General features: G+C 39.9%; 1 long non-coding RNA gene and 1 pseudogene across 1 annotated transcript; one reads left to right on the top strand and one right to left on the bottom strand.

Annotated features, from left to right (window-relative positions):
* The first annotated feature begins 6 nt into the window (after window positions 1-6).
* LOC118351830 (uncharacterized) lies at window positions 7-8662 on the top strand. Its single transcript, XR_004807978.2, has 2 exons — window positions 7-113; window positions 8376-8662. It is a non-coding gene; the product is annotated as an uncharacterized LOC118351830 (long non-coding RNA).
* Window positions 8663-9139: 477 nt separating this feature from the next.
* LOC112643572 (zinc finger protein 573-like) overlaps window positions 9140-14690 on the bottom strand; it is a 47293-nt pseudogene continuing 41742 nt past the window's right edge.

The raw sequence follows: 14690 nt of genomic DNA on the forward strand, positions 1-14690 counted from the left end.
GGCCGGGGTGTGCGCAAGCGCAGAGCACCGACCTGCGGGAGGCGGGGACCTGAGGTGAGGGGCGGGGACCTGAGGTGAGGGCCGAGTGCGGCGGTGGTCCAGGCGGATAGGAGGTGAGTGCGACCGGTCCCATACCCGGGAGTTCTGAGAAGAGGACTGCGGAGCTCCTCTCTTTGGAGGCTTCAGGCGTGTGTGTGAGGGTCCGCCCTGTAGAATCAGTGAGGAGACTCGGAGGGTCGTCCCGCACCAGTCCCTGAAGGTGTAGGTTCATAATCCAGCCAGACTGTGTGTGCGTGAGGAGCGTGCAGGTGAATGTACCCTTCCGCTCGAAATGCCACAGGTACTTATTGCCATTTTAGAGTTGAAGTTGCTGGGATTACATAAGCCATATAATGTTACACTGTTTTTTGGCAAAGCCGTGTTTCCCGGGGAGAAAAGCTGGAGAAAGTGAAGCTTCATCACATCATATATTCTCATTGTAGAAAAGGGGAAAGAGAATTTTAGTCCCTTTTTCAAGAATACTGCAGTTCTCTGAAGACTATCACAATAAAGCAGTGTGTTTTACAATATTATGTCCACCCAAAATGGACTGTTAAGCAAATCTTTTTATCGCTCTCGGCTGTATTATGAATTGGTGGACTTGACTGCATTTAAAAGGACAAACATTATATGTTCTCATTCATTTGGGGAATATAAATAATGGTGAAAAAGAATATAAGGGAAGGGAGAAGAAATGTGTGGGAAATATCAGAAAGGGAGACAGAACATAAAGACTCCTAACTCTGGGAAATGAACTAGGGGTGGTGGAAGGGGAGGAGGGCGGGGGGTGGGGGTGACTGGGTGGCGGGAACTGAGGGGGCACTTGACGGGATGAGCACTGGGTGTTATTCTGTATGTTGGCAAATTGAACACCAATAAAAAATATATTTATTAAAAAAATAAAAATAAAAAGCAAAAAAATAAAAAATAAAAGCCCATAGAGGGGATCCCTGGGTGGCTTGGCGGTTTAGCGCCTGCCTTTGGCCCAGGGTGCGATCCGGAGATCAAGTCCCGCCTCGAGCTCCCGGCATGGAGCCTGCTTCTCCCTCCTCCTGTGTCTCTGCCTCTCTCTGTGTGTCTATCATGAAAAAATAAATAAATAAATAAATCTTAAAAAAAAAAAACTATAAATAAATAAATAAATACCCATAGATTGGGAAACACCTTTTAATTTTAATGCCTGGTCATGAGATCTTGTTGAAAAATAATTTGCTTTTCATTTGTTTGGACAGTGAAGATAAATTATGGCCCAATGCTCAAAATCTGGAAATAATGGGGTATCAAAAGAATCAGAGTTGTGTTTTTATGTATTTAGATTCAGGAGTAAGTTCAACAAATGAGAAATGTAAAATTTTCATAAAAGGATTCCCATATTTTATTTTATTTTATTTTAAAGACTTTCCTTTTTTTTTTTTTTTAAATGATAGTCACAGAGAGAGAGAGAGAGAGAGGGAGGCAGAGACATAGGCAGAGGGAGAAGCAGGCTCCATGCACCGGGAGCCCGACGTGGGATTCGATCCCAAGTCTCCAGGATCGCTCCCTGGGCCAAAGGCAGGCGCCAAACCGCTGCGCCACCCAGGGATCCCTAGACTTTCCTTTAAAAAAAAAAAAAAGATTTATTTATTTATTCATGAGAGACAGAGAGAGAGAGGCAGAGACATAGGCTGAGAGAGAAGCAGGCTCCATGCTGGGAGTGGACTCCAGGATCACACTGTAGGCCAAAGACAGACAACGGCTGAGCCACCCTGGCATCCCAGGATTCCCACATTTTAGTAATCAGTATATATATACATATATATTAATTTTTTTTTTTATTCATTTATGATAGTCACAGAGAGAAAGAGACAGGCGCAGAGACACAGGCAGAGGGAGAAGCAGGCTCCATGCACCGGGAGCCTGACGTGGGATTCGATCCTGGGTCTCCAGGATCGCGCCCTGGGCCAAAGGCAGGCGCCAAACCGCTGCGCCACCCAGGGATCCCTATATACATATATATTAAAGATTCATTCATTCATTCATTCATTCAAGACAGAGAGAGGCATAGACACAGACAGGGAGAAGCAGTCTCTTCACAAGAGTGCCATGAGGACTTATCACTGATTCCGGATCACAACCTGAGCTGAAGGCAGCCGTCCAACAGCTGAGCCACCCAGGTGTCCCAACATTAAAATATATCTTAAACATGCAAAACATGCATAGATTAACATTTCAAAAGGTATAGAAGGTTTAAATAAAAATGTGAGCAAACTCTTCTCCCATATATTTCATACATCAACTAACCTAGAGTCCACAACATTTTGATGTGCATCCTTCTGTATAAATTATTTTCAAATAAAATATGCAGATGTTATATACACTCATATGTATATGCAATTTCAAATCCTATGAGTGCTATATGCATATGTATTTCTTTTAGTTCACATAAATGTCTTCCCATTAGTACATATGCATGTCATTATTTTCAACAGCTGCAAAGTAGGTCACAGTAGTGTAGCTGAACGCTTTTTACGAATTGAAACTTGGGGTGCCTGGGTGGCTCAGTCTCTGACTTCGGCTCAGGTCATGATGTCACAGGTTCAGGGATGAAGCCCCACATCCAGCTTCATGTTCAGTGGGGAGTCTGTTTCTCCCTCTCCCTTCCCCCCCAACTCATGCTTGCTCGCTCCCTAATAAATAAAATCTTTCCAAAAAAAATTAACTCTATAAATAGATACTAAGAATTTTCCTATTTTTTCTTACAATCTTCCATTAATATCCCTCCATAAATTTCAGTTTACATATTTATAGGCTTATATGTAAATTAAATTCTCAAAAGTGGATTTGCTGTTTGTATTTTAACTTGTCAGGTCGACAGATTTCTCATCTTGATTATAACATTACATTTTCATAGTAATATATGAGTGAAACAGTGTCTGTTTCTGCCACCAATATTTCTCATTTTAACTCAGTCCTTATTCCAATATTCCACTTTCCCAACCTGAAGAATCAAGAATCAATCTCAATCACCGACATATTTCTGAGATTCTTTTAGTAGCTCAACTGCTGACAATCCATAAAAACCAGGCTGACATGATGTAGCACTTCTATTTGAAGATTAATTGAGCTTTATAAAAATCCTATTTAGTGTAGATGCTGAAAACTCATGGAATGATGGTGAAAATGTGTTGGAAGGTGTTCTGTCAGCCACTAGTGAGGGAGGAGTCCTGTCCTAGGGTTCTGGAGATGTCTGAACACAGGACACCTACACAATACACACTACACACAGAGATTGACAGCGGTTTATTAGTTTCATATCCTCACATCCTAGGGGAATAGGATACTGCATGCTATAGGACGTTGTCACTTGGGGAGCAGAGTAAAAACAGCAGCAGCTATGGGAGCAAGATTTATACTAACAAGAGGATGAAGTGACTCCTGACTCCCTTGGGGGGATGTAATTGGCTATTTTAATCTTGTAGGTCCCTGGGAGGTGAACCCCATTTGGTTGATTACCAGATAGAGTGCAGATGGTCTGGCTGAAATGGAAACTAACTAGTTGAAAGAATTTCCTTTTGGGCAGCAGGCATATCTGGTGAGCTGAGGGGAACACATGGTTAAGCTTTTAGGGTCTTGTAAGATTCCAAGATATCAAAGTAGCACAATACAAGAGAAAGAAGGATAAAAGAATTTCCTTTTGGGCAGCAGGCATATCTGGTGAGCTGAGGGGAACACATGGTTAAGCTTTTAGGGTCTTGTAAGATTCCAAGATATCGAAGTCTTACAATACAAGAGAAAGAAGGATGTAACATGAAATATAGGCTAATAAATTTCATTACAAAAATTAATAAAATTGGGTAGCCCAGGTGTCTCAGTGGTTTAGCACCGCCTTCAGCCCAGGGCGTGATCATGGAGACTGGGGATCGAGTCCCACATCGGGCTCCCTGCATGGAGCCTGCTTCTCCCTCGGCCTGTGTCTTTACCTCTCTCTCTCTCTCTCTCTCTCTGTTGCTCATGAATAAATAAAATATTTTAAAAAATCAATGAAATATTTATGATAAAATGTACAAACTATTCCTACTGTATATCCTATATATATATTATCATTTACTGTGTGAACCACTAATATGTCTAATTTCTTGGATTAAAAATAAAAGGAAAAAGATTAAGGAACTACATAATAGCAACTTATAAGGGAGGATTGAAGTGGAAGCATTCTTTTTTTTTAATTAGTTAATTCTTGGTGTTTGTGATCTGCTTAATGTGGACACTCAAGGCCTGGGCAGAGGGAGGAGTGCCAGGGAATTGGGCAGGCAGGCAAGGTGGGTGGGTCATAGGCTCACACCTGGCCCCAGGAGGGGATGCCAAGTGGTGGGGGCTGGCCCAGGCAGGCCAAGGGGAGTACCAGAAGGATGGCCCAGGAAGGTAGACCCACCAGGGGACCTGAATGCAAGATATTGAGAAGTATCTAACTCAGGTGCTGAGTGCTCAGGGCCAAAGCCTAGCCCAGGGAGGAAGGGTTGGGGACTGGTTGGGGGCTAGCAGAGCCTAGGGGCCTCCCTGAGCTGGGCTGAACTCAGGCATGTCTGCCAGTTGGACTCAGGCAGCTCCTGGAGACAGACGTAGAAGTAGTGGTTCTCCTCCAGGTGGTCCAGACATGAGCTGATCTATTTCAATACCGAACTGATGGCAGCATCTTCTGCTCCCAGGCTTGCCCAGGTCCCAGTTGAAGTCAGACATCTGGCTGGGGAGCTAAACGGGCCTTAGAACCACTGTCAGGGTGCCTGTTGCACAGACAGCCTCCACCCGGCAGACAGTGGAGGTGCCAGGGTGAAATTGAAACTTTTTTTTTTTAATTATTTTTCTTTTTTTTTTTTTTTTTTTTTTTTTTAAGAGAGAAAACACACACAGGTGCGGGGGTGGGTAGAGGTAGAGGGCGAGGGAGAGAATCTTTTTTTTTTTTAAGATTTTATTTATTCATGGGAGACACACAGAGAGAAGCACAGACACAGGGAGAAACAGGCTCCATGCAGAGAGCCCGACGTGGCACTCGATCTCGGGTCTCTAGGATCACACCCTAGGCTGAAAGCTGGGCTAAACCACTGAGCCACCCGAGGGAGAGAATCTTAAGTAGACTCCACACCCAGGGAGGAGAACCAGTTGAGGATTATCTTAGGACCCTGATCATGGCCTGAGTCAAAATCAGAATCCAGCTTAACCAACTGAGCCACCCAAGTGCCCCTGAAATTAAAGAATTCTAACAAATGTCAGGTGTGTGGAAAACTGTGTTTCAACTAAATCTGGACCTTAAGTTAAAATGCTTGTTATAGTTCTATATTAATAGCCTACAGAATCAAACAAGAGTGAAAATTTTCCAAAGAGATAAAAAAAAAAATGTATTGAGAAAGAATAAGTAAATGAAAGAAAACAAGAAATTCAGAGAAAGATACAGAAAGAACATTAGGCAACTAAAAATGATTTATGTTTATCAATAATCATAGGTAATTTAAATTGATTAGTTCTATTAAACATCAATTTAAAAATTATGGAGGTCTCAATTTCACTATGGAGTCTCCATGAGCACAAAATAAAGCTTTGGGTTTTTTTTTTCTCCTGTTAAAAAAATAAGAATGTGGCACTCAGCTGGCTCAGTAGGTGGAGTGTGCCACTCTTGATCCTGGGGTTGTGAGTCCAAGCCCTACTTTGGGTGCAGAGATTATTTAAAAAATAAAATCTTTAAAAAATAAAAATGCGGATGTAGGTGTTAAAAGGGTCATATCTGAAGCTTAAGGAGAAAAAGAGGTGGCAATGAAAAAGATGATAAAAACTATACCAGTTAAATACATTTTTTAAAGATTTTATTTATTCATTCATGAGAGACACACACACACAGAGAGGGAGAGATACAGGCAGAGGGATAAGCAGGTTCCATGCAGGGAGCCCGATGTGGGACTCGATCCCCGCATTCCAGGATCACGCCCCGGGCCAATGGCAGGCGCTAAACCGCTGAGCCACCCAGGGATCCCCCAGTTAAATACTTATAAAAAAAGTTAATATAATTTTAGAGCAGACAAGATTAATTTGAAAGGATGACTGTAGGCTAAAAAAATGCTACATATTAACAAGGTTTAATTCTATAGGAAGATATGACTTCTAAAATTAAATGTATCAGGATCCCTGGGTGGCGCAGCGGTTTAGCGCCTGCCTTTGGCCCAGGGCGCGATCCTGGAGACCCGGGATCGAATCCCACATCGGGCTCCCGGTGCATGGAGCCTGCTTCTCCCTCTGCCTGTGTCTCTGCCTCTCTCTCTCTCTCTCTCTGTGACTATCATAAATAAATAAAAAAAAAATTAAAAAAAATAAAATAAAATTGAATGTATCTTATTTTACATTCCAGTGACATAAATAAAAAATGATTTAATCTGTGAGGGTCAATGGACAGTTATGACATACAGTCATGATCTTTAAATCAGATCTCAGTCATTAAAAGCTTAAACTAAAAAAAAAAGCTTAAACTGTCAAAAGTAAGTAATAATAGGGAAAGTTTAACAAGACACTGAAAACTACATGCCAAAATAATGGAAAATATTACTTTTTATGATTTTATTTATTTGTTCACGAGAGACACAAAGAGGGAGGTAGAGACATAGGCAGAGAGAAGCAGGCTCCACGCAGGGAGCTTGATGTGGGACTCCATCCTAGGACGCCAAGATCACATCCTGGGGCAAAGGCAGACATTCAACCACTGAGCTACCCAGGCGTCCCAAACATTCCTTTTTTTAAAGAAGAGATTTATTTACCTCTTTGAGAGAGAGGGCAAGCACAATAAGGGCAAAGGGGAAGGGAGGAGAGATAATCTCAAGCAGACTCCACAATGAGTAGAGTCCTAACATGGGGCTAGACTCTGAGATCTGGCCTCAGCTGACACCAAGAGTTGGACACTTAACTGACAGAGCCACCCAGCGGTCTCAACTCAATGAATTGTCTGGATATAATTTCCAATTTGAAGGAAAAATGAGGGACAGATCAACAAATCATATCAGGAGGGAATAAATCAAGAATGTGGGCACTGTAGACATGTCACAAAAAAAAAAAAATCAAAGACATAAAAAAGTACTACCTTAGAAAACAAAAAACAAATCCAAATGCAATATATTAACTAGAATAGATACTGATTAAAAAAGAAATATTTACGTTACAAATTTAGGAAAAATCTAAAAAAATTTACTTCTTACTAGCCTATTATGAATTCCTACTTAATTATGAATAGAGAATATGAATTGTTGCTATTATCATAATCTCTACATCTCTAAATCATATGCTTATTTCCAAAAACGTGTTGCTATTATCATAATCTTTACATCTCTAAATCATATGCTTATTTCCAAAAAAACTTTTTTTTAAGATTTTTTTATTTATTCATGAGAGACACAGACTCAGGCTAAGGGAGAAGCAGGCTCCATGGCAGGAAGCCCAATGCAGGACTGGATCCCCAGTCCCCAGGATCACACCCTGGGCGGAAGGGGGCACTAAACTGCTGAGCCACTAGGGCTGCCCTCTTATTTCCAAAATTATGTGAAATTTAATGAGTGGCTTTAAGAAGCTGTGTGAAATTAATTAAACTGTTAAGATCTTATTCATAAAAATTAACTATTAGCAACACAAGTAGTGACGAGAGTACCAGCTCATATCTATTTAACACAGGTTATATTGCCAGATACTCTTCCAAGGTTTTATAAGTATGACTTTTTTTTGGTATATTTTTTATTAGAGTCACTTTGCCAACATATAGTGTAACACCCAGTGCTCATCCCATCAAGTGCTCCTCTCAGTGCCTGTCACCCAGTAACCCCATCCCCCTACCCACCTCCCCAACTTTTTTTAAAAAGATTTTATTTATTTATTCATAAGAGACACACAGAAAAAGGCAGAGACATAGGCACACAGAGAAGCAGGCTCCCTGAGGGGAAGCTGATGTGGTACTTGATCCCAGGAGCCCGGGATCATCTCCACAACTGAGCCACTCAGGTGCCTCAACAAGTATAACTTTAATTAATTTCCATAATAAGACTATTAGCATTTGGCAAATGATGCCATAATAGATGATAGATATCTTGGCGAATAACACACAGGCTGTAAGTTAGTAGAATGGCAACGATGACAGGTAAGTTATGTGCTGTGGCTTAAAGGATTTCTGTATACATGAAGTGAACATCTTTATTATTAATTTTTGAGAGTTGAACAATGACTGAGTAACCGTTTTGGTGGCTGGAAGGTGTAGTGATTTAGAAATATGTCTGCAAAAAAAAAAAAAAAAAGAAATATGTCTGCAAATGATTTGACATTTCCCCCTTCAAAAGGTGAAGCTGGATTCCTCCTCTCCTGTTGAATGTGGGCTGGACTTGACTTACTGGTAATAAGAATGGTGAAGCGAAAGTGACTGCCGAGGCTGGATTACAGCAAGATCACTTCTGAGAAAAGCCAATTATCCTGTCACAAGGACACTCAAGCAGCACATGGAGAGGAAGTAACTTGCCAGGATGAAGCTATCAGCCACAAAACTAAGCCATCTTGGAAAGCAGATCCTCCAACCCTCATCTATCCCTTCAAGACCTGCTATCTCATGAGATAAAATAGATACCTGGCACCAGAACTGCCTAGCACATCTATTTGCTCCCAAATTCCTGACCCATAGAAACTGTGAGAAGCATACACACTTATTTATATTTTCAGGTAGCCTGGGATGCAGCAAGAGATAGGCACAGTTTCAAAGAATTCGTGAATATATTTTATATTTTCAGGTAGCCTGGGATGCAGCAAGAGATAGGCACAGTTTCAAGGAAATCGTGGATATATTTTTTAAAATGGAACCACGAGTCCTCAGTATAAACCGTGTACATTCTTACTACATGCAACATACACTCAAGAAGTGCCAGAAGCCTGGCAGCCCCAGTGGCGCAGCGGTTTGGCGCCGCCTGCAGCCTGGGGTGTGAATCTGGAGACCCGGGATCGAGTCATCGGGCTCCCTGCATGGAGCCTGCTTCTCCCTCTGCCTGTGTCTGCCTCTCTCTCTCTGTGTCTATGAATAAATAAATAAAATCTTAAAAAAAAAAAAAAAGTGCCAGAAGCCTCACCCATTTACAGCATCAACTGTAAGTCCGGGATTTCCTCATGTAAATCAGGTCCACTGTGGAGGAGGAGGGCTTTCTTCTCACACATTCTCTCTCTGTGCCAGCAGTCAATATGATTGAGCCACTTGGACCAGATCCTTCAGCCCTGGTCAAGCCTTCCTTCTAGGGCTGAAATCTCATGAAAAATCCAATCTGGGGATGCTTGGGTGGCTCAGCAGTTGAGCATCTGCCTTTGGCTCAGGGCGTGATTCCAGGATCCAGGAACAAATCCCACATCAGGCTCCCTGGGAGGAGCCTGCTTCTCTCTCTGCCTGTGCCTCTGCCCCTTTCTTGTGTCTCTCATGAATGAAAAAATAAAACCTTAAAAAAAAAAAAAATCCAGAAGCCCTCAGCCAAGTCACTCTTGAATTTCTGACCCACAGAAACTGTGAGAGCTGTTGTTGGTGATGAGCCATTAATTAAAATTTGGGGTAATCTGTAACACAACCATTGATTATTATGGAAGGCTTTTAGCTGTTCAGTAAATTAACAAATTTAATTGAAAATTCTATGAATGTTGCAGGCATGAAAAATTAAGATTCCCATTTTTTTTCTTAATTTGTCATTATTTTATTTTTTAAAAAATTTTAATTCCAGTATAGTCGACAGTGTTATATTAGCTTCAGGTGCACAATGTAGTGATTCAACAATACTATACATTACTCAGTGCTCATCATCAGTGTTCTCTTAATCCCCTTCACCTATTTCACCAACCCCCAACTCCCAGAATGGTAACCATCAGTGTTCTCTATAGAGAAGAGTCTGTTCTTTTGTCTATTTTTTCTTTATTTGTTTTGTTTCTTAAATTCCAGGTATTAGTGAGATCATATGGTATTCGTCTTTCTCAGACTGACTTATTTCAGTCAGCATTATACCCTCTAGATCTATCCGTGTTGTTGCAAATGGCAAGATTTCTTTTTTTTGGCTGAGTAATATTTATATATGCATATGAATATATACATTCATATATACAAGTTCATATACACATATAAATATATGTAGGTATATATATATGAATATTACATATAATATTCCTTCATATCACATCTCCTTTATCCATTCACTTATTGATGAACACTTGGGCTACTTCCATAATTTGGCTCTTGTAATAATGCTAAAATAAATACAGGGGTGCATACATCTTTTCAAATTAGTGTTTTTGTATTCTTTGGGTAAATATCCATGAGTGGAATTACTTAATCCTGTGATAATTCTACTTTTAATTTTCTCAGGAACCTCCATACTGTTTTCTTCAGTGGCTGCACCAGTTTGCATTCCCACCAACAGTGCAAAGAGTCTTTCTCCACATCCTTGCCAACATTGTTTCTTGTGTTGTTGATTTTAGCCATTCTGACAGGTGTGAGGTGATATCTCATGGTTTTGATTTGTATTTCCCTTATGATGAGTGATGCTGAGCATCTTTTTCTGTCTGCTGGTCATCTTATGTCTTTTTGGAGAAATGCTTGTTCAGGTCCTCTGCCCATTTTTAAATTGAATTTTTTTGTGTGTATGGTTTTTTATTTTTTTAAAGATTTATTTATTTATTCATGATAGACAGAGAAAGAGAGAGAGAGAGGCAGAGACACAGGAGGAGGGAGAAGAAGGCTCCATGCCGGGAGCCCGACGTGGGACTCGATCCCAGGACTCTAGGTTCGCGCCCTGGGCCAAAGGCAGGCGCTAAACCGCTGAGCCACCCAGGGATTCCCCTGTGTGTGTATGTTGAGTTGTAGAAGTTTTTTCTACCTTTTGGATACTATTCCTTTATTGGATATGTCATTTGCAAATATATTCTCCAATTCTGTAGGTTGCCCTTTAGTTTTGTTGAATGTTTCCTTTGCTGTGCAGAAGCTTTTTTTTTTTTTTTTTTAATCATGATGTAGTCCCAGTAGTTTATTTTTGCTTGTTTCTTTTCCCTCAGGGGACCTATCTAGAAAAGTGTTGCTACAGGTGATGTCAGAGAAATTACTGCCTGTGCTCTCTCCTTGGATTTTTATGGTATGGGTCTCACATTTAGGTCTTTACTCCATTTTGAGTTTTAGTGTACGGTGTAAGAAAGTGGTCCAGTTTTCCCAACATTTGTTGAAGAGACTTTTTCCCGTTGCGTATTTTTGCCTCCTCTGTTGAATATTAATTAACCATATAGTTGTGGGTTTATTTCTGGGCTCTCTATTCTATTCCATTGGTCTAGGTGCCTATTTTTATGCCAGTTCCATACTGATTACTACAGCTTTGTATTATATCTTGAAATCTAGGATCATAATACTTCCAGCTTTATTCTTTTTCAAGATTGCTTTGGCTATTCGGGGTTTAATTCGCTATTGTTTAGTCAAACATTCCATTAAAACAAGACTAACACTGAAATCTTTATGAAGTAATATAAACTACATTATGAATTCTCTCAGCTGGTGAAAAGATACCTATGAAGACTAACATTCAATAATTTCTCACCACTGTGAACTGCCTGATGTGAAAAAAGTCTGGGTCATGCCTAATGGCACTGTCACATTCCTTATGTTCTTAGAGTTTCGTATCTGTATGCATTCCCTGATGTGCTTTAAGAGTTGAACCATATCTGAAGGCTTTCCCACACTTCTTACACATGTAGGGTTTTTGTAAACCATTCATTCAGTATGAATTCTCTCATGTTGAACAAGGTTTGAAGCCCGACTAAAGGCCTTCCCACATTCCCTACGGTCATAGGGCTTCCCACCAGTATGAATTTTCTGATGCTGAACAAAGTTTGAGCCAATACTATAGGTCTTCTAACATTCCGTACATCCAAAAAGTTTCCTACCAGAATGAATACTCTGATGTCGAATAAGATTTCTATACAAAGTGAAGGGTTTTTTTACACTCCTTACATTCAAAGTGTTTCACACCAGTATGAATTTTCTGATGCTGGTGAAGGTATCCATATAAGCTAAAGGTCTTCCCACATTCGTGACATTCATAGGGCTTCTCACCAGTGTGAGTTTTCTGATGTTGAAAAAGTTTTGAGCCAGTAGTATAAACCTTCCCACACTGCCTACATTCAAAAAGTTCCTCACCAGTGTGAATACATTGATGTCAAGTAAGATTTCTATACAAGGTAAAGATTTTCTTACATTCTTTACATTCATATGGTTTCCCACTTTTATGAATTTTCTGATGTAAAGTGTGAGGCAGTGGTATAGCCCTTTCCACATTCTTTACATTCATATAGTTTTTTTTACCAGTATGTATACTCTGATGTACACTAAGTTGGTAACTTCTTTTAAAGGCCTTCCCACATTTCTCACATACATAAGGTTTCTCATCAGTATGGATTTGCCCATGTTTAACAAAGTTTGAGCGCTTCCTAAAAGCCTTCCCACGTTCTTGACATTTATAGGGTTTCTCACCAGTATGAATTCTTTGATGAATTCTAAGGTATCTACCTTGACTAAAGGCCTTCCCACATTCCTGACGTTCATAAGGCCCACTAGTGTGGATTCGCTCATGCTGAACAATATGTGAAACATAAATAAAGGCCTTCCCACATATCCTACATTCATAGGTTTTCTCACCAGTATGAAATCTCTGATGTACAGTAAGTTGATAACCACTTTTAAAGTTCTTCCCGCATTCTGTACATTCATAGGGTTTCTCACCAATATGAACTCTCTGATGTAGGACAAGTTGATAGCCATTACAAAAATTTTTCCCACATTCTTTGCATTCATAGAGTCTTCTACCAATATGAAACCTGTGATGTAGAGTAAACGGAGAGCCACTACTAAATTTCTTCTGACATTTCTTATGTTCATAGAGTTTTTCTCTGTTATATGTGCTCTGATATTGTATGGAAGATATATCTTTTTCATAAGTGGGCATTTCTACATAGCTCATTACCTCACAATGTAAATCCAAATCTGAAACAAAAGAAGAAAACAAAAAATACTTATATTTCTTATGCTAGAGGATATGGAACTTCTATGAAAGAAATATGAACTAATAACTCTCATAACAAATGAAGGGCTTATTGAATTGTAAAATATGGTTATGAAATTTTTGAAAGGCCAACAGTTCAGGGATGTAACATTACGTAGGATAGTGAAGTTACTGAAATGTAGGTGTGGCCCAGAATCTTTGGCAAGCTTGTTATAAATCTGATATCCTGGTTCTGTCCCAGACCAACCAAATTTGATTAAGAGGAAAAAAGGGGCAGCCCAGGTGACTCAATGGTTTAGCACCACCTTCGGCCCGGGAGTGATCCTGAAGACCCAGGATCAAGTACCAGGTTGGGCTCCCTGCATGGAGCCTGCTTCTCCCTCTGCCTGTGTCTCTGCCTCTCTCTCTCTCTCTCTCTCTCTCTCTCTGTGTGTGTCTCTTATGAATAAATAAATAAATAATCTTAAAAAAAGAGAGAGGAAAAAAAACCTTGACATCTTTATTTTGAATCTACCACAGATTTAAATGCAAATCAAAGGTTAAGAATTTATCCTAAGTTTCTCTAGTGTTTCTCTTTATTCTTGAAATATGATCCAAACCCCTTTCCAAGGACCCCAGGACTCCTTTTATATGACATCATGTCCAAACACTGACCCTTTTGCACCTATCTCCTTTCATATCTCTTTTCAGCACTTAGGATATGGTACAACCTTCTCTAGGACTTGATGCTTTCCATAGACTGTTTCATCTGACAAGACTCCTTGGACCTGGGCACTTTGTAAGCTGATCCTTCTCATTCTTTAGTCTTGGGATAAACGTCCTATGCTTAGAAAGGCTGCACCTGCCAACTCTATGTAAGTATGTCCATGTGTCTCTTTTTATGTTCTAGTACTTCATTCCTTCCACCATCCTTTTGTTTCCAATTATGATATAATTAGTTTCCTCGTTATTCTATTTACATTTCTCTAAACTTCCTCAAGAGCAGACACAATCTTTCCTTTTTCATCACTGAATTACAAGGTTCTGATATATCAGAGGTGCTAAGTAATTAATTGTTTTTACTTATCTTCAATTGAGTTCTGTTATTCCTCCTCCATTCTAAGTATGCTAAATCTGTGTTGGTTCATATAATTTTTCACATCCTCTCTTCCTTTTCTTTATTTTCATGGCCAGCCATCCTTGTACTTCCCAGTATTTTGATGCCTTTTCAGACAATTCACAGATACGTACTCAAATGAAATAAGAAATTCCTTCCATTTGGAGATGCTAGAGAGAATCAAGAAATTATAATGTGGAGGAAAGTTTTGAGATACCAGAGTGCCTAGGACTGTTAAAATGGAATATCAGATATAAGCTGGAAAAAAGCAATCCAGATTCAGGAAAAGACTCAGGAGTGTAAGTGTAGAATGAGTGGGGCATGAGTCAAGGGCAAACAGTATGTGACTCAATTGTGGGATGTGTATAACAGATGAAATGATATATTCTGTGACCTCAAAAAATAACACCAAACCTAGTAGCAGCATCAGAAAACAAAAAGCACTCCATCTGAAAAACTGAAGGCTCTCTATTAATTAAATGCTAAGTCAATAAATGTAG

Source organism: Canis lupus, chromosome 1 (assembly GCF_003254725.2).
Source record: "Canis lupus dingo isolate Sandy chromosome 1, ASM325472v2, whole genome shotgun sequence".
In the NCBI taxonomy this organism is placed as follows: Eukaryota; Metazoa; Chordata; class Mammalia; order Carnivora; family Canidae; genus Canis; species Canis lupus.